The 26,354-nt window shown below is 38.2% G+C and overlaps 3 pseudogenes across 2 annotated transcripts; all 3 read left to right on the top strand.

The window, feature by feature from the left end:
- Nucleotides 1-4,872: 4,872 nt before the first annotated feature.
- LOC147349977 (olfactory receptor 5D3-like) lies at nucleotides 4,873-15,231 on the top strand (annotated as a pseudogene). The gene is made up of 4 exons (XR_015150603.1): nucleotides 4,873-6,291; nucleotides 10,189-10,289; nucleotides 12,379-13,143; nucleotides 13,439-15,231. The product of XR_015150603.1 is annotated as an olfactory receptor 5D3-like (transcript).
- Nucleotides 4,932-6,213, top strand: LOC147349978 (olfactory receptor 5D3-like; annotated as a pseudogene).
- Nucleotides 12,110-23,742, top strand: LOC147349976 (olfactory receptor 1165-like; annotated as a pseudogene). The gene is made up of 3 exons (XR_015150601.1): nucleotides 12,110-12,552; nucleotides 13,134-13,398; nucleotides 22,485-23,742. The product of XR_015150601.1 is annotated as an olfactory receptor 1165-like (transcript).
- Nucleotides 23,743-26,354: the final 2,612 nt, after the last annotated feature.

Below are 26,354 nucleotides of genomic sequence, written 5' to 3'. Positions count from 1 at the left end.
GCCCACCAAGCTCCTCTGTCCATGGGAATTCTCCAGGCAAAAATACTGGAGTGAGTTGCCATTCCCTCCTCCAGAGGATCTTCCCAACCCAGGGATCAAATCTGGGTCTTCTGCATTGCAGGAGGATTCTTAACCATCTGAGTCACCAGGGAAGCCCCTCCTTAGTTATAGACAAAGATTAATAAAGTTTGTATTTAATTCAGTCCTTATGTATTAAGGTGGTTAGAATGTACTACTTAGTTATAGTAGTAGATTTTTTTATCAGATGGAGTAGTTAAGTCAACCTGTTACAGATGGGTAAATTATGGATTTTGAGAATTATACAGATAATTTTAAAACAGTATTTTGGGAACACCAAGCAAAAAGTGATCTTAGTGAAAGCTCTAGGCCAGTGTGAGGACCAGTCACAGAATATGGGAAATGTAGAGAGACATTGTGGAGTTTAATATCTTGTCTACATTCTTCCGGAAAAGTCTTCCCCTTCCTTTTGTTTACATTAAAGTTTGTGTCTCTAGAGCCCCTTCTTATATACTTTTAGTGAAACTGGGCAACCCAGAGACTCTGAGTCATTCATACTATTCTGTTCATTGACACTGGAGAAAAAAATAGAAAATTCTTTTATTGTTGTTGGTCTGAAATTAGCTTCCTGCGGCTTTTAAAAGTTAATTCACTTAAAATTAAATTTCTGTCCTTAGGACACAGAAAAAAGGTCAGTGTTTCTTTCATATTTTAGCCTTGAAATATTTGAAGACAGTGGTAAGAGTCTCCGTTTGTTTTCCCTCCGTGTTCCAGATGTCTTCAGGCCTTTGGTTGGTTTATCAGATGCTCTAGCTCCCACATTACACCTCACTGTTTACTACTTCACATTGTAGGTGCCTGTGTAATTATTGCTAGCTTCTGGGAATCATTGACTCGTCTACAATGAGATGCTGTCAAGAACATAATGTTTGTTTCTGAAACAAAATGAAAATGGGAGTTAATTCTTTCTGTTTACATCAACAACTAATGCAACTGCATTGAATGCCATGATTATAATAGTGAAACTGAGTCCATTTCATTCCCATTGTCGACACCGTTTTACAACCACACTCTCTTCATTACTACATACTTGTCCTGTGGGCATAGAACTCTATTTCAACTCTATTCAGCAATCGGTTTAGTTCAGTTCAGTTCAGTTGCTCAGTCATGTCCGACTCTTTGCGACCCCATGAATTCCAGCACGCCAGGCCTCCCTGTCCATCACCAACTCCCGGAGTTCACCCAGACTCACGTCCATCGAGTCAGTGATGCCATCCAGCCATCTCATCCTCTGTCATCCTCTTCTCCTCCTGCCCCCAATCCCTCCCAGCATCAGTACTAATCCTAATTGCATTCTTTACATGATTTAGATTCTCTGGTCCTCTGATCGTATCTCATACTTTTTGTTGTTGTTCAGTCTCACAGTCATGTAAGACTCTTTGCAACCCTATGTCCTGCAGCATGCCAGGCTTCTCTGTCCCTCGCCATCTCCCGAAGTTTGCCCTGCATAAACTCGACTTCTAATTGAAAACAATTTGAACATTCAAATTCCTACCTTGGTTCAGACTGTCTTCTCTGCTTAAAATGTCTTTTGTTTTTCTTTCTTATCCCTTCAATCTATCTTAACACTATAGTTTGACTCAAAGTTCAAAGTCCTATTGTGATTTTATTGATCCGGAAATATCTTGGTCATTATTCAAGTATCTCAACATGTGAGGAACACTCTTAATATGCTTGACAAAAACTTAATGAAAAATAAATAAGCAAAACACAAAAATATGCACAGTGGCAATGCAGAAAAGTATAGTATTTTTTAAAGCAAATCATTATTTCTCTCACTACATTATAATTACACCATAACAATCCCACTGTTGAACTTCCCAGGTGGCGCTAGTGGTAAACAACCCAACTGTCAACCCAAGAAGACAGGTTTGATCCCTGGGCTGGGAAGTTTTCCTGGAGGAGAGCACTGCAACCCACTCCAGGGTTCTGCCTGGAGAATCCCATGGACAGAGGAGCCTGGCGGGCTTCAGTCCATACCCTCTCACAGAGTCAGACACCACTAAAGTGACTTAACACACATGCACCCAGTCACTTTATCATAAGCCATAATTGAGAACAAGCTTAAGTCTCTGCATTGCCACTCAGAGGACATCTGCCTACTGATCTGGAAATAATTTTAGACTTTGAACAATTGATAAATGCCTTCTATTGCATATGTTGACAAGGTGTGATCTGCAAAACAAATCTGTCCTACTGTCTTTTATAAATAAAATTTTATTGGAACAGAGTCATGCCTACTGATTTATATACTGCCTACAGGTGAATCCATGCTGCGAGATACAAAAGTGCATAGCTGAAATTGAGACTATGTGGCCCACAAAGGCTAAAGTATTTACTGTACAGCTTTTTCCAGAAAAAAGTGCTGCTCCCTGTTCTGTTAAACTGTTACTGGAGTTGAGATGTTTATATATTAAGATATGGCAGCTTCTTAAATAATAAATATACTATACTTCCCATAAACCTAGACTATAAACTGAAAAATAGAATACCAGTTTTTTTTTTTTTTTGCAATTTCAATAATAAATGTAAGAATAAAAAAGACTTGTGCTCATATTTGTAATAGTAATGGAAGTTGTATTATCTTAAGAAAACCAATGGTTTTTACAGAAAATGAAACTCACAACACAATGTTAAAGAAAGGGTAAAAACACTATAATATGATTCATATTGTATAAGTTTTACATCCAAACACGTCAATATGTCCCTCAGATACAGAGAAAGTGAAAGTTGCTCAGTTGTGACAGACTCTTTGTGACCCCATGGCCTGTACAGTCCATGGACTTCTCCAGGCCAGAACAATGGAGTGGGTAGCCTTTCCCTCCTCCACAGGGTCTTCCCAACCCAGGGATCAAACCCAGGTCTTCCGCATTGCAGGAGGATTCTTTACCAGCTGAGCCACAAGGGAAGCCCAAGAATACTGAAGTGGGTAGCCTATCCCTTCTCCAGGGGATCTGCCTGACCAGGAATTGAACCGGGGTGTCCTGAATTGCAAGAGGATTCTTTACCAACTGAGCTATGAGGGAAGCCCACAGATACAGGGGGACAACCGGAAATTCAACAAAAATTAAGAATCTTTGGATTGTTACCCAATAGTTGATTTTGCTTTTGTATATTTCTGCATTTTGCAGGTATTTAAAGACAAAATATAGTGTCTAGTTCAACATTTTTAAAAGATCAATGGACTAGAGTGCATGATGAAATTGTTCCCCAAACTTTGGGAAAAATGCATATGCAACCAAAGTATCACAAGGACATTATTTCATCTAATTGCCCCATTTGTGGTCTCAAGGCAATAGCTAAATAATATTCTCTAAGGTTAACCTCCTTGGGGTTTTGGTGGCATATATATGTTACAGTTTGATGTTAGGGTTCAGCTTTTTTGGTTTCCTTTTTTGGTGTCCTTTTCTCAGTCCTTTTCAAGTCTGAATATATTTTTAATACATTATAAGAGAAATTCATTTTCTGAAATATTCATTGCAATATACTTTAGATTCCTGTTAACTATTTTTCAGACTTATTACTATATTAAAAAAAAATGACTTCTCAGCATAAATTTTCCTGGAATCCATTGAACTTAGAAAAGAAGCTTTATTAAATGAGCCAGTCAAATTCTTCTACACTCAGGTGAGTTGATTTTTATTTCACTTTAAAAGGAATATAATATACTTCATTAATCTTTGCAGGAGGCAAACAAGCATGTGTATAAATCTAACTGCCAGATTACTTGTTTAGCTGACTAGAAGTCTTTGATTATTTATCTTTCACCACATTTATTATTGTTCACCATGCTACATCACAAGGAAATTTTTTTTTCTGGATCACAATATTTTCATTCTCTTTATACATACAAACTTTAATAATAAACAAGAACTATAAGTTGTCATTTGTGCTTATATGGATTATATCCTGGAATAATGCTCTAAGAAACAAATTGAGGCTGAGATTTTATAATTTTATAGTTTCTAAAATTCCTGTTACAGGACTGAGCACATAGTGGGTCTGCAATGGGAAAATTATTCCAGGGTAATTGCACAGAAAAGAAGATAAATACTATGCACAGCACCTGTGCTCACAGCTGAGCATGGCTGACACTTCCTGGGCTACATGGGTGATTGGGAACATTGGCCCCAAGCCTGTTGACAAGTACAGAGTGTGGGAGGTGGAGTGAAAGGCTACAGGTGTGGAGAAAGAGTGTGAGGAAGAAGGAACAAGTGTGCATCAGAAATTGTATTCATCTTTGGTGAAGATTTCCCTTTCAACCCTGGACTATTCAAACTTTGTTACCATAGACATAGGGAACAAATCCTGACTTTAAAAAAAAAGTGTTTTCAGTTAGAGAATATGTGCTCTATGATTTGTATGTTAAATTGAAACATACTTTCAGGGAATCAGGAATTAATCACCTGTTTAAGAATGTAAAGGAATAACTGAAGAAAAAGAATGGGGGAATATGTGAATGACATAGTTATACATGTACAGGAAATCTTGAAGTGTTATATGTGTTCTTGGAGTATAAAGTTATAAAACCTGAGTGAAAATAACAGAGTGTTTACTTTCAACTCCTAATGAGATATAGAATTTTTAGAGAAGTCTATGTGGAATGACTTCCCTTTATACTGAGTACCATTTCAGTTTTTGCTAAGAATTTAGGGAGTAGCTTTGAAAATAATGAATTTAATGTCAGAAAAAGACAGTAGAGGCATTTTGGAGGGAAAGAAGCTAATTAAAAAAATAATAATAATTCAATGCACTCTTTTTCCCCATAAGTACTCTCATTCTATGCCTAGGTCAGGAAGATCCCCTGGAGGAGGGCATGACAACACTTCCAGTGTTCTTGCCCAGAGAATCTCATGGACAGAGGAACCTGGCAGGCTACAGTCCATGGAGTCACAAAAACGTCCGACAATACTGAGGGAATAACATTATATTTCATTCAAATTTTGCTTCAGATTTCTCTGAATCAACTTTTATATTTTGTCCACAGGAACCAAGAAAATCAGAGTGCTGAAGTCACTTTCATTCTCTTGGGCTTCTCAGATTATCCAGAACTCCAGGTACCCCTTGTCCTGTTATTCTTAACCATCTACTCTGTCACTGTGCTGGGGAACCTGGGCGTGATCCTAATTATCAAGATAAATCCCAAACTCAACACCCCTGTGTACTACTTCCTCAGACATTTATCCTTCATTGATCTCTGTTACTCAACAGTAGTTACACCCAAGCTACTAGAAAACTTGATTGTGGAAGACAGAACTATCTCCTTCACAGGATGCATCATGCAGTTCTTCTTGGCCTGCATATTTGTGGTGACAGAGACATTCCTGTTGGCCGTGATGGCATATGACCGATTTGTGGCCGTTTGCAACCCTCTTCTCTACACAGCTGTCATGTCCCAGAAGCTTTGTTCTTTATTGGTGGGTGCATCATACTCTTGGGGTACAGTCTGTTCCCTGACTCTTACCCACTTTTTATCCGAATTGTCCTTTAGAGGAAATAATATCATAAATAACTTTGTGAACACGTGGCCATTGTTGCTGTTTCCTGCTCTAACCCCTACATTAGCCAGGAGATCATTTTAGTCTCTGCCACGTTTAATGAAATAAGCAGCCTGGTAATTATTCTCACCTCCTATGTTTTCATTTTTATCACTGTCCTGAAGATGCCTTCAACTGGGAGGCGCCACAAAGCCTTCTCCACCTGTGCCTCCCACCTGACCGCCATTACCATCTTCCACGGGACCATCCTTTTCCTCTACTGTGTTCCTAACTCCAGGAGTTCATGGCTCATGGTCAAGGTGGCCTCTGTCTTTTACACAGTGGTCATCACCATACTGAACCCAGTGATCTACAGCCTGGGGAACAAAGATGTGAAAGAGACTGCTAGGAAGCTAGTCAATACCAAATTATGTCAATGAATGTAAAATGGCTTAGGTTTGCTTTTTCATTTACAAGAGCACTGTGGAGAACTGTCCAAGTTTTGTAGCATTTTTAATACCATTTCAAATTCCAATTTTTAGGAAGGAAAAGAGTGCACACATTTAATATAATTCCCTTGTTGATACATTGTTCAACCACTTTAGTAAACTGTAGAGACTTAGCAATAAAATAATAAATAACACCTGATTAAAGCCTAGACTATTTAAGTCTGTAGATAAAGTGTTTGTCATGTAAAGATTTCTGAGTAAAGACACACTACCATTTGGCTGTTCAGGTGAGTCTTCTTTTTTTCTTTTCTTTAAGTCATTATAAGTCATCAAAGAATGGATTTGAGTTGTCATGAAAGTTTATAGTTAACCATGAGGGAGTTACATGAGTTGAATCATAGTAACTAAGAGTTATTCAACACTAAGACACTAAAGTTAAAAGACATTCCTGTGCTTAGTTGCTCAGTTATGTCTGACTGTTTACAATTCTATGGGCTTTAGCCTGCCAGGTTCCTGTGTCCATGGAAAGAATACTGGAGGGGGTAGCCATTCTCTTCTCCAGGGGATCTGCATGACCAGTAATCAAACGTATGTCTCCTGCATTGCAGGCAGATTCTTTACCATCTAAGGTACCAGGGAAGTCTAAATTTAAAGGATATATTTATTTAACACCACATAGAAAGAATTGGTACATTATAGGTGCAAAGATGGAGAAGGCAATGGTACCCCACTCCAGTACTCTTGCCTGGAAAATCCCATGGATGGAGGAGCCTGGTAGGCTGCAGTCCATGGGGTCGCTAAGAGTCAGACACGACCGAGCGACTTCACTTTCACTTTTCACTTTCATGCATTGAAGAAGGAAATGGCAATCCACTCCAGTGTTCTTGCCTGGAGAATCCCAGGGACGGGGGAGCCTGGTGGGCTGCCATCTATGGGGTTGCACAGAGTTGGACATGACTGAAGCGACTTAGCAGTAGCAGCAGTAAGTGCAAAGAAGTCATGTCTCTGCCCCCACAAATTCCTGAATAAGATTTGGTAAAATTCTACTTGTTAATATAAAATTTATTTGTTCTTTGTACATAAATCATCAAAAATAAAATTAAGAAATGCACACTTCAGAAATAGTTCCAGCTGAATCTAAAATAGTCTTTCATGTCAGTCAAATTACATATAAAATAGCTATTGCTCCACAATGATAACATAACAGAGAACTTAGTTGGTAAGTAACATTAATGGTGGATTGAATGGGGGCCCTGCTGATACCAATTAGAGCATCTTGGTTAACTTGATTTAATTTTGCCCAACTAGTAAACTCATGGATTTCCCTGGTGGCTCAGATAATAAAGAATCTGCTTGCAATGCAGGAGACTTTGGTTCTATCCCTGGGTGGGGAAGATCCCCTGGAGAAAGGGAGGGCAACCGATTCCAGTATCCTTGCCTGGAGAATCCCATCACAGAGGAGCCTGGTAGGCTTCAGTCCATGGAGTTACAAAGATTCAGACACGACTGAGCAACTAACACACTTCACAGTAAACTCACATCCAGTCTAAGGAGTGAATTCTATGTGCTGTGGTGCTTCCCAGGTGGCACTAGTGGTAAAGAACCTGACTACCAGTGCAGGAGATGTAGGAGACATGGGTTCAGTCCCTGAGTTGGGAGGATCCTCTGGAGGAGGGCATGGCAACCCATTCCAGTATTCTTGCCTGGAGAATTCCATAGACAGTGAAGCCTGGTGGGCTACAGTCCATAGAGTGGCAAGGAATCAAACACCACTGAAGCGACTTAGCATGCACACACCTTGATATCAGGTGTACCCAGACCCTCCTCCCTAAATAGACTCTACTATCACGTAAGATATATATTATCTGCCAGAAATTGGGGGGAAAGCCTAACACCTCTATGTGAAAAACTATTTTTTTCCCTGCTAAGCATTTTGTCTAATAGTAATTCTATGTTCATCCTTGTGAGAAGAACCACCAAACTTATTCTGTATGTCTGTAGCGATTCCCTGGTGGCTCAGATGGTAAAGCGTCTGCCCGCAGTGCGGGAGATGTGGGTTCGATCCCTGGGTTAGGAAGATCGCCTGGAGAAGGAAATGGCAACCCACTCCAGTACTCTTGCCTAGAAAATTTCATGGATGGGGGAGCCCGGTGGGCTGTAGCCCATTGGGTCACGAAGAGTTGGACACGACTTCAATAACTAAATATGTTGAGAATATTTTCACATGCTTTTTGGACATTTGTAAATTTTGTGTTGTATCTGATTTGACTTTTTGTCTTTATTGTTTCTTTTCTGTACCTTTTCTTTTCACTTTATTGATAATGTTTTTAATATACAAATATTTTAAATTTTGAGGAAGTTCAATTTAGCAATTTTTTGTTGTTGTTGTTGCTTATGTTTTTGTTCCCCTAAGAATCTACTTCCAAGTTCAAGGGCATTAAATGTAAGGCCTGTGCTTTTCTTGTAAGAGTTTTATAGTTTATGCTCTTTCATTCAGGACCTTGTTCACTTTCTGAGTTAACTGTTGTATATAATATGAGGCAAGTGTCGAATCCCGGAATTTTACTTGTGAATGCCCGATTGTCCTGGCATCATTTATTTGAAGAAGAATCTATTCTTTCTCCAGTGAATATTAAGAGAATCATAACCTCAGAAGCACCATGATGATGGTGAGGTACAAGTTGGGAGAAATCAGAGCCCGTATAGGGCACAGCTACCCAGTCAAATGTATTTTGAATCTTCCACTAGTGAGAAATAAGCTTGTTGTTATTGTTGTTCAGTCACTAAGTCATGTCCGAGTCTTTGCCACCCCATGGACTGCAGCACGCCAGGCTTTCCTGCCCTTCACTGTCTCCTGGAGTTTGCTCACACTCATGTCCATTGATTTGGTGATGCCATCTGACCATCTCATCCTCTGCTGCCCTCTTCTCCACTAGCCTTCAATCATTCCCAGCATCAGGGTCTTTTCCAGTGAGTTAGCTCTTCATGTCAGGCGGCCAAAGCACTGGACCTTCAGCTTCAGCATCAGTCCTTTCAATGAATATTCAGGGTTGATTTCCTTCCGGACTGACTGGTTGGATCTTGCTGTCTGAAGGACTCTCAGGAGTCTTCCCCAGCACCACAATTTGAAAGAACAATTCTTTGGCACTTTGTCTTCTTTATGTCCAGCTCTCACATCCATACCTGACTACTGGAAACAGCACGGTTTTGACTATATGGACTTTTGTTGGCAAAGTGATGTTTCTGGTTTCGAATGTGCTGCCTAGTTTTGTCATAACTTTTCTCCCATGGAGCAAGTGCATTTTAATTTCATGGGTGCAGTCACCATAAAGCAATGATTTTGGAGCCTAAGAAAGTAAAATCTTTCACTGCTTGCACTTCAGCTCCTTCTGCATCAAGTTATTATTATTTTTAACCTGTGTCCTTAAAGCCAAGTTGGATAGTTACCAAAATTAGTGAAAATATCATCCTTTTCATAAACAGATGTTTTTAGAAAACATATCATCCAAAATTTCTTTTTAGATTCAGTAATAAATATAAACATCTGAGAACATTCTATATTTGAAAAGCCAATGGAATCTGTTTTTTATCAATAGAATCAATAGTGTAAATATAAAATAAAGTTTATAGTACAAATTTTGTAAAGTATAAACCGTAAATATTGTAAAGTATAAACAGTATAATTATAATTTAGCAGCCATATGTTTAGAAACATAAGAATATATATATACCTTCATAAGAAAATTTTAAAAATTAAATATGGATTAATAAAAGATAAATCTATTGGTGTATAATTTCCCCTTGTGGATTTATATTTTATATCCACATAGATTTTTTTAATGGTGTTTTTTATTTTTTAAGATTAAATGAGTAAGGTTGATAATACAAATGCCCCAAGGCTTTAGGGAAACAATATACAATCAATATACCACTTGGGACAGAGTTCAGAGTTAAAATGTAATTAGTTGAATTGCAGTCATCAAGGCAGTACCTCAGTTATATTCTCTAGTTTTCACATGCCTAAGGTCATGGTGGCATATATTTGTGATAAAGCTTGGTGCCAGGATTTACTTTTCAGGCTTGATCTTATCTTTGGTATCTCTGAGTTTTCTTAACAGGTTGGAAAATCATAAAGTATGAAATAATTAATGAAAAATACTGGGCACTTTTACTACCCTTTTCAGGTGTGTTTCTATTAAGTCCTAAGCAGCAGCATTGCTGGAGTTCATTAATCTTAGCAAAGAGTTCTTCACTAAATGACTCATTCAAGTTCTTCTGTATTTAGGTGAGTTGACTCATGTCTCTCTTGTTTTACTTAAAAAAGAAAATACAAAGACCCAGTAATCTTTGTAGGAGACAGACACATGTGTAGAACAAGGTGTGCACAAAGAACCACGTTTTGGCTGAGAAGGTTTATGGAGTTATATTCCAATTCTTTCTTTCAAATAATTTGTATCCTAGTTTTCTCATTGGGTATCAACCATAAAGTCAGAAATGGAGAATTCTCCTTTTGGCAAAAGAAGGCCCACAAAGTGGGCCTTGTCTTCAAGATTTTCCTGTAATTTTCTAGAAATAAAGTGACAGTAACAGCCATATTTATAAATAATAGGGATATAACCTACAGTAATTGTGAGTGATAAATATGCAAGTTTGTCTGTATACAGAGGGGATGAAACAATGAGTCATGCCTATAAAAGAAGGTGGTAAAATAAAGCAAACATCATAAGAAAGAATAAAATTGGGAAATAAATTATAAAGAAATAGGCATGTACTATATAGCAGAGGTTGATAAATCCACCTTCACTAAGAAGGATGTATTAAGTGATAATGAGGTTGAATTTATAGATCCAAGCAGTTTTTGGAAAAGTCATATTGAATAATGTTAATGTTATACATTTGCTATTAACATTTATTTGGAATCTTAAAGTCACTGTTATATTAAACAATCATGGGAAATTATTCTCATAATCTTGCACAGACATAAATTGAAGGAATGTGGCTGGAATAATAGTCATAATCAATCTTTGCAGTGCTGAGACCTTACAAAGTCTTGTTACAGAGGGTCTGTTGTGGACATGGTCCTTGGAAGGTATCTTTCTTACAAGTTCATCATGTGGGAATCAGAGAAAGCTATAGTGTGGTGAGAAAACCTAGAGGAAAATAAGGAAAGGTGCATCTTAAACCAAGTGTTCTAATGAAATTCTACAGTGATTCTATTGTGTGGCTTCCAGAAGAAGGGATTTCTGCATTGTCTTCCCCAATGTGTCCACCAGTTGATAGATGTCCATGCTTGTGCTGGATTTTCACAAACATATCAGGTGTTTGAAATCATAACAATTATTCATAATTCTGATATATAAAAAAGGTAAATATCTGTTCTACCAGTTCCAATCTAGTGATTTAAAATTTATATTACTATTCTTATCTTACTATAGAGGAAAAGTTACTGATTATTGTGATCAGTAATAATCAAGAAATATTCTGGTGTCCAATTTGAAATAGGTGTTTTCTAGCCACTTTTCTTTGGAAGAACTAAAAACTTAATTCAAAATGGCAGAGTATATATTTGATTCATTCTGAAGCCTATATGCTTTCTCCAGTACTTCTACAGTTCTTATTTTTGTCACCCAAACTCCAAAATCTGCCACAATGGAAAAAATGAGCTTTCTGTTCAATATTGTTTCAACTATTATCACAGGAAGCATAGCTCATATTTTGTTTTGAAACTTCTGATGAATAATACAATTGGCTATGAAGAATACATTTAAACATTTTCAAAATTAATTCAAGATAAGTGAAAAAGTTTAGTATGTCTTATAGCATAGCTACAGAATGGGTTGAGAATTTGGAATTACTAGGAATAAGAAAGGAATTGAAAGGAGATACAACAACCAAGAATATATTATATTAACTTTTTTGCAGAGATGTTACAATTATACAAATTAGCATATAAGTTAATTGTCTCATAGCTCAGGAAGTGAGTCAGGTAAGAAACTGTGGAACCTAAAGACATGTTTTTCTCCAATACATGTAATTGGATTGTATATATCAGGTGTTTTCACACAGCTCAGAGTCACGCAAAGACAATGTCTCCTGAAAGTAACTGATAATAATGAGTTTTATTATTTGAAATAAAGCAGGAGCAATCTGTTTTAGTTCTTTGTTTCTGAAGATCATGTACAATGAAAATTATTACTGGCTGTATAATTGACATACAAGTGAACATTAGCATGTGAAATAAAGCAGAAGTATAGCATTTACAGAAACACTGTAAACAGAGACCCAGAGAGCTTCCCAACATATTTTCTATTCTCTCACCTATTTCAAAGTTTAGTTTTTACTCTTCTGGATCAACATTGATACTTTGTCCACAGGAACCAAGCAAACCAGAGTGATAAGGTCACTTTCATTCTCTTGGGCTTCTCAGAATATCCTCAGCTCCAGCTGCCCCAGTTCCTGGTCTTCCTGACCATCTACACAGTCACTCTGCTGGGGAACCTGGGCATGATCCTGATCATGAAGTCCAGTTCCAGGCTCCACACGCCCAGGTACTTCTTTCTCAGCCACTTATCCTTCGTTGATTCCTGTTACTTGACAGTAGTTACACCCATGCTGCTAGAAAACTTGGTTGTGGAAGACAGAACCATCTCCTTCACAGGATGCCTCATACAATTCTTCTTTGTCTGCATATTTGTGGTGACAGAGACATTCCTGTTGGCAGTGATGGCATATGACCGATTCGTGGCCATTTGTAACCCTCTTCTCTATGCTGTTGTGATGTCCCAGAAGCTTTGTTCCTTGTGGTTGTCTGCATTATACTCTTGGAGTATAGCCTGTTCCTTAATATACACATACGTTTTCTCAACGTTATCCTTTTGTGGGACTAAGTTCATAAATAACTGTGTCTGTGAGCACGCAGCCATTGTTGCTGTTTCCTGCTCTGACCTCTACATTAACAAGGAAATCATTTTAGTCTCTGCCACATTCAATGAAGTAAGCAGCCTGATGATTATTCGCACCTCCTATGTTTTCATTTTTATCACTGTCTTAAGGATGCTTTCGACTGGGGGGGCGCCACAAAGTCTTATCCACCTGTGCCTCCCACCTGACCACCATTACCATCTTCCAGGGGACCATCCTTTTCCTCTGCTGCTGCTGCTGCTAAGTCGCTTCAGTCGTGTCCGACTCTATGCGACCCCATAGTCTGGACTATGCAGCCCACCAGGCTCCGCTGTCCCTGGGATTCTCCAGGCAAGAACACTGGAGTGAGTTGCCATTTCCTTCTCCAATACATGAAAGTGAAAAGTGAAAGTGAAGTCACTCAGACGTGTCCAACTCTTAGCGACCCCATGGACTGCAGCCCACCAGGCTCCTCCGTCCATGAGATTTTCCAGGTAAGAGTGCTGGAGTGGGGTGCCATTGCCTTCTCCATCGTTTTCCTCTATTGTGTTCCTAACTCCAGAAGTTCATTGCTCATGGTCAAGGTGGCCTCTGTCTTTTACACAGTGGTCATCCCCATGCTGATCCCAGTGATCTACAGCCTCAGGAACAAAGATGTGAAAAAGTCAGTGAAGAAATTAATCAACATTAAATTGTTCTGTGATAAAATGTAAAGCTAGAAAGATTTTTTGAGAGTAAGAGTTTCTCAATAGCAAATAGAATCACGAACCTATTTTAACCTTGCAATTGACAGGCCAATTTCTGTTCACTCTTTTATTTTATTAAAGTAACTTTAAAATTACAAATAAAAATAGAAATAAAAGACTACTTCAACTAAAAGTTTGATACAAGCATTGAATTGCAATTTTTTGTGTGTATAATATCTGACCTTGTATTTGTCCTGGTTAAATTTCAGTTTAATTCAAGTCATGTGAACTGCAGGACTTTTATAAGGATCTGAAGAGTTATAGCCTACAGTAAGGAAGTTTATGTCTTAATGTAAAAGTAGTACATTGAGAGCTGCTCAGCATAAAAGTCTAAGTATCTTAAGACTTTATTAATTCCATAAGAAACATTTTGGCTTTGGAAGATTCCCAGGCAAACAAAGACAAATTTGAAATATATCTAACTTAAATAGTTCATAATATGGTATAGTTTAAATATAATTGCTAATATAACCAGATATAAATTATTCTCTATGTGCTGGTGCAAGAAAATGATACAAATGTTGGAGATATAGTGTATACCCATCACTTAAGTTTTTCCATGTACATCATTGTGGTTGTACATTTTAAAATGCATTTATCTATCTCTTTTACTAGAAATTTTACTTAGGTAATTTTCAATTCAATTTAAGTTACAGTATCTTTAAACCAGTTCTCCCATGATAGTATAACAACCAACAAATTGATTATGATTTAGTGTACAGATTTCAGTAAAGCATTAGCTATTTATTCATGAAAAAAGAAACATTTATGAACTCCAGTAGGTTGCAACAACAGCTATTTTTGAAATAGTGACTTTACTGAGGCAGTTCTGCTGATATGAGGCAGGTCACTTGAGCTTCAAGGCTGAGCTAATGGACCAACTAATCTTCACTCTACAGACCTGTATGTAAATCATCCTCCTTGGACCATTCTTATGCTGGAAGCAATCAAGTCCCTGTTTGGGTCTCATCTATGTTTGGGTCAAAGTAAAAAAAAAAAAAAAAAAAGGCTAAACTCAAAGGCAAGGTTTGAAAATTTTTGCTTCTTGTAGAGCTGTTATGTTTTAGGTCAGGGGTGTAGGGTGACATGAAGAAGTTGGCTCAGTATTTGTGCATGTGTGATGCGTGCCTTCTCAGTCAGGTCTGACATTGTGATGCCATAGACTGTAACCCCTCACGCTCCTCTGTTCATGGAATTTTCCAGGCAAGAATACTGGAGTGGGTCACCATTTCCTCCTCTAGGGGAACTTCCCAATACAGGAATCTAATCCAGGCTTCTCAGGATTGAACGAGAGTCTCTGGCATCTCCTTCTTGGCAGGCAGATTCTTTACCACTAGCGCCACCTGGAAAGCCCTGGCTCAATATTCACCAAAGATTAATTAAAACATTTACCTCATCAAAGATATTCTTTCTTGATAATTCCAGGTAATTCTATAGCAAATAGCAGAGAATCCATGACTATGACTGGTTTTACCAAAGGTTTTAATAATTGATGGGTCATTGGATTGCTTTAAGGAAATGACTGATTGAGATTAAACATAAGTCTTGCCTTTCCTATTTGTGTCTTACTAACGGGCTTTCCTGGCTTCCCTGGTGGCTCAGACGGTTAAGTGTCTGACCGCAATGTGGGGAGATGTGGGTTTGATGCCTGGGTCAGGAAGATCCCCTGGAGAAGGAAATTGCAACCCACTCCAGTATTCTTGCCTGGAGAATCCCATGGACAGAGGAGCCTGGTGGGCTACAGTCCATGGGGTCGCAAAGAGTCGGACACGACTGAGCAACTTCACTCACTTCATTCAACGGGCTTCCCTGGTGGCTCAGACGGTAAAGTGTCTGACTCCAATGCGGGAGCCCCGGGTTCAATCCCTGGGTCGGGAATATCCCCTGCAGGAAGAAATGGCAACCCACTCCAGTACTCTTGCCTGGAGAATTCTATGGACAGAGGAGCCTGGTGGGCTACAGTCCATGGGGTCGCAAAGAGTCGGACACGACTGAGTGACTTCACTTCAATCATGATTAAGGTTTATAAGCAGAAAAAAGGGAGGGGCTATGTGTTGTAGCTATAATTCAACAAATTAAATATTACATTTCCTTCCATGATTTAGAGCTTTCTATGAAAATTAAATATTTACCATAATGCTTTACACTAAATCATATGTCTTTTATTGTTTAGGAATATGCAGCAAAATTCCCGACCCTCTTTACGCATGGCAATAGAGTTAGGAATTTAACTTTTGTTTGTCATCCAAGGGTCATAACCAAATGTTCCTATCCAGTACAGGGAGCCCAGTCTGGTGGTCTCTGATTACTGGGAGGAATGGAATGAGGAGAGGGGAGGGAGCCTAGGAAAGGAGGGGATGCATGTATAATCATGGCTGATTAGCATTGTTGTATGGCAGAAACCAACACAGCATTGCAAAAATTAAAAAAAAAAAATCAGAAACAAAAATAGTGTGCTGTGTATCTGTGTGTAGTTTAATAAAGACATTAAAGATATTCCCTCACATAAGGGAAATTCAGAATCAAAAAATGTAAAAAGTTTAAAAATATAAAATCTACTAGATTTAGTAAGAAATTATTAAAAGAGCTTTTGTTCACATTTATGAAAAGATAGTTTCTTGATCTGTGACACCTATCTGCATTCTTGCATATTCTACTAACATAGCATCTCCAGTCCTAAACATGGTACTCTTCCAATGTGATCATTACTGTGCAATATCTTGATTCATTTTTTTCTTTTCTTTTTTTAAATCAATTCTTCAATTCTTTAAAAGAAGTATTTTCCTATTATAATGTTCTAGTGAGGTTTATGTTTTCCCAAAGAAATTCAAGCAAGAAGTGGTAATTTGGGGGAAGACTTTCAAAGATGAGTATTTGGACAATATCTTTAGCCTTAAACACAGACCAAGCATCATGTGAATAGAAAATTGGTTTCCAATAATCAATGGTCTGTAGTAATATTATGGTTTATAAATTATCCTTTGTGGATGACTATAATAGAGTGTTCACTGAAACAAATGTCTTGAAAAATTGGGTGTCAAGTGGGCCTTAGAAAGCATCACTACAAACAAAGCTAGTGGAAGTGATGGAATTCCAGTTGAGCTATTCCAAATCCTGAAAGATGATGCTGTTAAAGTGCTGCACTCAATATGCCAGCAAATTTGGAAAACTCAGCAGTGGCCACAGGACTGGAAAAGGGCAGTTTTCATTCCAATCCCAAAGAAAGGCAATGCCAAAGAATGCTCAAACTACCGCACAATTGCACTCATCTCACACGCTAGTAAAGTAATGCTCAAAATTATCCAAGCCAGGCTTCAGCAGTACATGAACTGTGAAATTCCTGATGTTCAAGCTGGTTTTAGAAAGGGCAGAGGAACCAGAGATCAAATTTCCAACATCCACTGGATCATGGAAAAAGCAATAGAATTCCAGAAAAACATCTATTTCTGCTTTATTGACTATGCCAAAGCCTTTGACTGTGTGGATCACAATAAACTGTGGACAATTCTGAAAGAGATGGGAATACCAAACCACCTGACCTGCATTTTGAGAAATTTGTATGCAGGTCAGGAAGCAACAGTTAGAACTGGACATGAAACAACAGACTGGTTCCAAATAGGAAAAGGAGTACATCAAGGCTATATATTGTCACCCTGCTTATTTAACTTCTATGCAGAGTACATCATGAGAAACTCTGGACTGGAAGAAACACAAGCTGGGATCAAGATTGCCGGGAGATATATCAATAACCTCAGATATGCAGATGACACCACCCTTATGGCAGAAAGTGAAGAGGACCTCAAAAGCCTCTTGATGCAAGTGAAAGTGGAGAGTGAAAAAGTTGGCTTAAAGCTCAACATTCAGAAAACAAAGATCATGGCATCTGGTCCCATCACTTCATGGGAAATAGATGGGGAAACAGTGTCAGACTTTATTTTTTGGGCTCCAAAATCACTGCAGATGGTGACTGCAGCCATGAAATTAAAAGATGCTTACTCCTTGGAAGGAAAGTTATGACCAACCTAGATAGCATATTCAAAAGCAGAGACATTACTTTGCCAATAAAGGTCTGTCTAGTCAAGGCTATGGTTTTTCCAGTGGTCATGTATGGATGTGAGAGTTGGACTGTGAAGAAGGATGAGCACCGAAGAATTGATGCTTTTGAATTGTGGTGTTGGAGAAGACTCTTGAGAGTCCCTTGGACTGCAAGGAGATCCAACCAGTCCATTCTGAAGGAGATCAGCCCTGGGATTTCTTTGGAGGGAATGATGCTGAAGCTGAAACTCCAGTACTTCGGCCACCTCATGCGAAGAGTTGACTCATTGGAAAAGATTCTGATGCTGGGAGGGATTGGGGGCAGGAGGAGAAGGGGACGACAGAGGATGAGATGGCTGGATGGCATCACTGACTTGATGGACGTGAGTCTGGGTCAACTCTGGGAGTTGGTGATGGACAAGGAGGCCTGTCGTGCTGCGATTCATGGGGTCGCAAAGAGTCAAACATGACTGAGCAACTGAACTGAACTGATGAAGAATACTGTCATGAAAGTTGTGGTGATCACAAGAAATGGGAGAAAATGAGGTATGTGTTCTTTTGATTGTCCTGGGGAGCTTGCAGTAGGAAGTGACAAAATTCTGGGCATCAACACTTTGGCAAATATTACTTTAAAAGAAGTTGAAATATCTTATGGTAGCCCTAAAAGAATCTTCATTTTTATTAAGCCACGAAGAAAGTTCCCTAAATTTCTCAGTGGGAAAACTGTGTGTCAGGGAGTATATAGTCCTCAACATCATAAAATAATTTTCTTTATCACATGATCTGTGGCATTCTGCAATATTGTTGGCATTCCAGTCTATTTTTATATTTTCCCCAGTTGCTTGTTGGTGTCTGTTAAGATACAGTCTGATTTTGTATCAGACAAATGAAACACTTCTCCCTTTGAAAAACTTTTTTCAACAATCTGTCTTTAATAAATTAACAATTTATTTTAATATCTCTCTGGCTTAGACTCTTGAACCTCAACATTTCTCCTACAAATATTGTCCTGTATTTTAACTTGTCTTTCTTCTAATTTTTCTTTTGTTTTTCTTTCTCACTGTACTTGTTGTAGTTGTTTAAAAAATAACAAATTCTGTAAATAAAACTATTTAGTCATTTATTCTTTAAATGAGTATTTGGCACTTACCACTTTCACAAATCTTTAAATCTGAATTTGAAATAATTGTTTTTTTAACGAAAAAGATGCCATATCACAAATACTTAAGACATCCATTTTTTAAAATATATTTACATAACGCAATCCCAACCTCTCTGTGGAAGCATGCACAATCTGGGCTTCTCTACCTAGAAGCACTGTCAAAGCTTATGAAATTAAGGTTTTCAAGCTTTAACTAAACTACATGTTGGAGGATAAAAACACTGTTTCGATCCCTGGTCTGGGAAGATCCCACATGTCACGTGGCAACTAAGCCTGTGCACCATGACTACCGAGCCTGTGTTCTGGAGCCATGAGCCAAAAATAAATAAATAAATATTTTTAAAAAAGAAACAAGTTAGTATCATATACACAGTCCTTGCTTTAACTAAAACTAGCATGCAATTATGAACAAAATTTGGAAGAAAGGAATTTAGAACTACAAAGTAATACTCTATAGAATTAATAAACGTTGCACTAATTATCTTTGGTCTACATGGACTTCAACTATCTTTATCATTTATATTTGATTTACTAATAAAAAGCATACTAAGAAATCTGTAAAATAGCAAAAAAGTAAAATACCAAAAACCTTCTATTTCAAGTGATTCTCTTTTAAAATGCTCCTTTGATTGGATTTATAAGCATATTTGTTGATTCCATCCCTGACAAAGCTTCAGTTGAAATATCAGGCCAACTGCATTGATGTGGTGATAACAGATGCTCAAACATGTAAGCAGATATTTTCTTTATTTCTTAGCCCTATATTAAAAATAGCTTACACTTATAAATGGGAACCTCAATTAGCTGCTGAGTTATAGGTTGCCCATTTGGCTAAATCTTCCAAAATTAGCTGCACCAGAATTGTCAATCCCTTTGAATAATTTGTGAATCTTTGTTTTCCAACACCCCTACGTATGTGTATATCATTTCTGACACAGGAAACTGTGTGTGTGTGTGTGTGTGTGTGTGTGTGTGTTCAGTTGTGTCTGAGTTTTTGAGACCCCCTAGACTGTAGCCCTCCAGGCTCCTCTGTCCATTCAATTGCCCAGGCAAGAATACTGGAGTTGTTGCAATTTCTTCCTCCAAAGAAACTATGTAGTATCATCTTATTGGGTCAATATTTTATATGGCCTTTTTTTTTCTTTCTTGATATGTGACATAAAGGAGTAGGTGAAGCAATCACATGGATGAATTAAAAATATTAGTGCTATGACCTCTGTGACTGTAGTACAGAAATATAGCTGGATCTATGGGAAACAGTAGAAACAGTGTCAGACTTTATTTTGGGGGGCTCCAAAATCACTGCAGATGGTGACTGCAGCCATGAAATTAAAAGACACTTACTCCTTGGAAGGAAAGTTATGGCCAACCTAGATGGCATATTCAAAAGCAGAGACATTACTTTGCCAACAAAGGTCTGTCTAGTCAAGGCTATGGTTTTTCCAGTGGTCATGTATGGATGTGAGAGTTGGACTGTGAAGAAAGCTGAGCACCGAAGAAGTGATGCTTTTGAACTGTGGTGTTGGAGAAGACTCTTGAGAGTCCCTTGGACTGCAAGGAGATCCAACCAGTCCATTCTGAAGATCAGTCCTGGGATTTCTTTGGAAGGAATGATGCTAAAGCTGAAACTCCAGTACTTTGGCCACCTCACGCGAAGAGTTGACTCACTGGAAAAGACTCTGATGCTGGGAGGGATTGGGGGCAGGAGGAGAAGGGGACAGCAGAGGATGAGATGGCTGCATGGCATCACCGACTCGATGGACATGAGTTTGAGTGAACTCCGGGAGTTGGTGATGGACAGGGAGGCCTGGCATGCTGCAATTCGTGGGGTCACAAAGAGTCAGACATGACTGAGCAACCGAACTGAACTGATCAGCAATATCATCAATTAGTCAGTCAGTTCAGTTGCTCAGTCATGTCTGCCTCTTTGTGACCCCATGGGCTGCAGAATGCCAGACTTCTCTGTCCATCACCAACTTCTGGAGCTTACTCAAACTCATGTCCACCGAGTCAGTGATGCCATTCAACCACCTCATCCTCTGTCGGCCCCTTCTCCTCCTGCCTTCAATCTTTCCCAACTTCAGGCTCTTTTCCAATGAGTCAGTTCTTTGCATCAGGTGGCCAAAATATTGGAGCTTCAGCTTCAGCATCAGTCCTTCCAATGAATATTCAGGACTGATATCCTTTAGGATGGACTGGTTGGATCTCCTTGCTGTCCAAGCTAGGATCATGACACCTAATCAATATCCACTCTACCAACCCATAGCTGATGGTACTCATACTCAGGGCATGAATAATAAGCCTAACTGGCTAAATGCAAAAATATGTATAGTATAATGTTGTGTGTTTTGTACAGTGTAATGTTAAGTGTGTTTCCATATCAATATATGTAGAGATATGTAAGACTAAAAAGCACATTGTATCAGCCATAATTTGGGTTAGGTTCATTGGAAAATATACGAATGTAATTTTTCATGATTTTAAGAAATATAGCCTCTGTATGGTCTTCCTAGGTGGCACTAGTGGTAAAGAACCCTCCTGCCAATGCAGGAGACATAAAGAGACAGGGGTTCAATTCCTGAGTCAGGAACATCCCCTGGAGGAGAGCATGGCAACCTGCTCCAGTATTCTTGCCTGGAGAATCCCATGGACAGAGGAACTTGGTGGGCTACATACAGTCCATGGGGTCACAAAGAGTCCAACATGACTGAAGCAACTTAGCATGCACAAACACAGCCTCTGTATGGAGGTGAATTATTTTTAAAAACATCAGCAATAGGTCAATGACAAAAGAAATCATACTGTAAATTACAGAAGAGGAATTTTCCTTTAGTTATTCTGTCTATAGCTCATGACAATAAACTCTGTAAGAATTCTTCAAGGTTTGAGTCCCTAGGGTTAGGTGATTAGATATAAAACAAATTAAAACACCATCATGAAGTATAATTTCTAAGTCTGCCTATTACTCAAGGACATGTTCATTCTCCTTCTGCAGTTTCTTGACTGTTGCAAAAATAACAGATTATATTTCTTGCTATTATTATTAACTATATTTTGTAAGAATCATCAACTTTCTTATTAAAGGATGGGAAATGTTTAAACAAAATTTAGATTTTGATACAAAATGTGTATGCAGCATATTAGTGTTAGCAAGGAATCCATCAGAGAAATACACCAGGGATATCTGGCATTTGGTGAGTTGATTGAACCTAGGATCATCCTTTCACTCTGATCTGAGGGATATGGAATCCAGATTTTTGGCAGAGGAGACCTATATGAACTGAAAACAGCAATATACAGGCTAAATTCTACTTTTATTAGTCCCAGAACCATCGTGCATGTGTAGTTATATGTTTAACCCCAGAGAAATTTACTATTATATTTTTCTTTATGTGTTAAAAATGTTTAATCTTTCCCAGGCCACTTCTGCTGTTATCATATGACTGCCATAACCCAATCAATGATTTGTCTAGTTTTTTTTTTTTTTTTCTTTTTTTATTTCCTTCTATGTAGCCCGTGTTCTCATATAATTATATTCTATCTTGGGGATATTTAGTACTCTATGCATTATACTCATTCAGGAATCATTTATATATAATACTACTACTGATAAATACTATTCTTTCTTATTTCCCAGATAAAGAAACTGAAGTTCTAAAGGATAAAGCTAATTCCCCATATTCAAATTTACTCAAGTTTTCAAGCAAAGACTTCAGCCTGACACTTCAGAACATTCCTGGGTGTACACTGATCACACCACCTTCATTAGCTTAGGTTGAGCAATCTTGAGCTTCTTTCACTCCACCTTCTCGTGTTTCATTGCTCAATTTTAATTCTTCTTTATTTTTATCTTTTCAATCAAGATCCATGGTTCTGAGTGAAGGAAATCAGAGCTCTGTGATCATGTTCATCCTCTTGGGCTTCTCAGAATACCTGCACCTCCTGGCACCCCTTTTCCTGGTGTTCTTGACCATTTACACAGTCACTCTGGTGGAGAACCTTGGCGTAATAGTGATCATAAGGACAAGTCTCAAACTCCACACACCCATGTACTTTTTTCTTAGCCATTTATCCTTTTTGGATATTTGTTCTTCCAGTGTATTTATACCCAAACTCCTAGATATCTTGGTACTGGAAGACAGAGTTAATTCTTTCAAAGGATGCATGGCACAGTTTTTCTTTGGCTGTACATTTGTGATTACGGAGATGTCCATGCTAGCAGTGATGGCCTATGACCGGTTTGTGGCTGTTTGTAACTCCTGCTCTACACAGCTGCTGTGCCTCCTAAGCTCTGCAGCCCCCTGGTTGCTGGGACTTACACGTGGGGTGGAATGTGTTCCTTGACAATCACATGTCCTCTTTTGGAGCTGTCCTTCTGCCGTTCTATGTCATACATCACTTTGGCTGTGAGTATTCTGCCATCATCTCTGCTTCCTGTTCTGACACCCATTTCAGTCAACTGACATGTTTCATTTCTACACTCAATGAGGTGTGTGTAGCCTCCTGATTATCTTCACCTCCTACATTTTCACAGTTGTCACACTCATCAAGATGCCTTCAGCTGCTGGACTCCGAAAAGCCTTCTCCACCTGTGCCTCCCACCTGACCGTCATCACCGTTTTCCATGGGACTGTCCTGTTCCTTCATTGTGTACCAAACTCCAAAAGCTCATGGCTCCTCATCAGAGTAACCACTGTGTTTTCTACTGTCATGATTCCTATGCTGAACCCCCTTATCTATAGCCTTAGGAATAAAGGTGTGAAAGAGACAGTCAGGAGTTTGAGAACTATGAAACTGCTTTCTCCCTCAATATAATTCAGAAGTCCAATAGGACTGAAAAACCACTTGAATTAAAGTCAAGCTGTGTATAACTCAAATAAATATGTTTATGTTCATATTATGCCAATAATTTTCTTATATATTTCTGATGCTAGTTTACCTTTATTTTAAATAAATATATGATTATGTTCCAAATAAATTGTATGTTGCATTTTACATTTTTTTTTGATGGTCAGGAGGAGCTACAATTATTTCTTTTTTTTTTTAATTAATTTTATTTTATTTTTAAACTTTACATAATTGTATTAGTTTTGCCAAATATCAAAATGAATCCACCACAGGTATACATGTGTTCCCCATCCTGAACCCTCCTCCCTCCTCCCTCCCCATACCATCCCTCTGGGTCGTCCCAGTGCACTAGCCCCAAGCATCCAGTATCGTGCATTGAACCTGGACTGGCATCTCGTTTCATACATGATATTTTACATGTTTCAATGCCATTCTCCCAAATCTTCCCACCCTCTCCCTCTCCCACAAAGTCCATAAGACTGTTCTATACGTCAGTGTCTCTTTTGCTGTCTCGTACACAGGGTTATCGTTACCATCTTTCTAAATTCCATATATATGCGTTAGTATACTGTATTGGTGTTTTTCCTTCTGGCTTACTTCACTCTGTATAATAGGCTCCAGTTTCATCCACCTCATTAGAACTGATTCAAATGTATTCTTTTTAATGGCTGAGTAATACTCCATTGTGTATATGTACCACAGCTTTCTTATCCATTCATCTGCTGATGGACATCTAGGTTGCTTCCATGTCCTGGCTATTATAAAGAGTGCTGTGATGAACATTGGGGTACACGTGTCTCTTTCCCTTCTGGTTTCCTCAGTGTGTATGCCCAGCAGTGGGATTGCTGGATAATAAGGCAGTTCTATTTCCAGTTTTTTAAGGAATCTCCACACTGTTCTCCATAGTGGCTGTACTAGTTTGCATTCCCACCAACAGTGTAAGAGGGTTCCCTTTTCTCCACACCCTCTCCAGCATTTATTATTTGTAGACTTTTGGATTGCAGCCATTCTGACTGGTGTGAAATGGTACCTCATAGTGGTTTTGATTTGCATTTCTCTGATAATGAGTGATGTTGAGCATCTTTTCATGTGTTTGTTAGAAATAATACATTATGGAAGTCAGAGTGATGAAAAGATATATATTGTTAGAGACTCACTCCTTATGCTACAGTTTATGTTGTGATTTGTAACACTGCTGCAAACACAGATGATGACTCTGTTTAGTGTCAGGGTTAGGGTTAGGGTTAAATTTGCACTCAGGTTCTCATAACTAACTTTTGATTCAGTTCTATAAAATGCAACTTTTAGCTTTTCTCAAAACTTTATTTTACTCCAGGTAAAATGAGGACTTTTGAGTTTGCATTATAAAAATATTACCTGATTTTAAGCAAGAAGATCCTGAAAATAATATCTAGTCTCTGTATGCATCACTAATTTTTTGAATACCAGTATAATATAGTTCAATAAAAGGTGTTTAAGATGATACTGAATACTGAGAAAAAGTTAAACGTATTTCTAAGGAGATATAATGATCACCCAGTGATAAAGCCCAAGTTAAGAACTGCTCTATTTTCTCTTCTTCTGACATATATACTCGTTCATGTCTCAGGTTTGCATTCATAATCCAAAGAAGAAGAAATGCTCTTTATCAATAATGAAGTATGAAAAAATTATAATAGATTAACAGATGTTTTTGAATAACTGGACCTAATCATGAATCTACCTCATTCAGTTTAATAAGTCTTTCTTATATTCCTTTGAAGTACCTGCCATTACCACATATTCTTTATGATAACTTTGAAGTAAATCTCACTATCCATTAGAGCAACTTCTGACATCTTTTCTTCCCTGTAAGTGGATCCTGTTTATCCTTGACTGTTTCATTTTCATACAGACTTCAGTATTTATTTTGTTCATTCTTTTATTTTTTTTTATTTTTTTGAGTTAAAAACCTCCATCACCTCAAATTTATTTGCCTATGATAAGAAATTTTAACATCTACTCTCTTTGCAATTTTCAAATATACAATAAAGTGGTTAGCTATAGTCACTATATTCTACAGTTGGTTTTATTTTATTTTATTTTTTTAAATTTTATTTTATTTTTAAACTTTACAATATTGTATTAGTTTTGCCAAATATTGAAATGAATCCGCCACAGGTATACCTGTGTTCCCCATCCTGAACCCTCCTCCCTCCTCCCTCCCCATACCCTCCCTCTGGGTCGTCCCAGTGCACCAGCCCCAAGCATCCTCTAAAATTTACATCATTTGTTCTTCAGCTCTGCATGTTCAAGCATGCTTGACTGTAGCCATGCCCTCTCTGCTTCAGTCATCTATACTCCTTTGTAATGATAAGATCATATTAACTGGTTTTTATTTTACCATTGTTTGAATTTATTTATTTTTATTTTTGGCTGTGCTGCACAGCATGTGAGATCTTAGCTTCCCAATCAGGGATAAAGCCTGTGCTCCCAGCAGTGGAAGCAAAGAATCTTAACCCCTGGACCACCAGGGAAATCCCACCATTGTTTTTATTGATGTGACTTTGCCATTTGATTCATTTCTCATTATCATTACTATGATTGATTCGGTTTCTGAGGGAAAAGAGAGACAACAAAGGCATGCTATATATTGAGTTTGACATACTGATTTAAAAAT

Source organism: Bos grunniens, chromosome 21 (genome assembly GCF_055505025.1).
Source record: "Bos grunniens cultivar Pamir isolate PY7600 chromosome 21, Bosgru_T2T1.0, whole genome shotgun sequence".
NCBI lineage: Eukaryota > Metazoa > Chordata > Mammalia > Artiodactyla > Bovidae > Bos > Bos grunniens.
The sequence above is the reverse complement of the archived record's forward strand: the minus strand, read 5'-3'. Positions and strand labels throughout refer to the sequence as shown.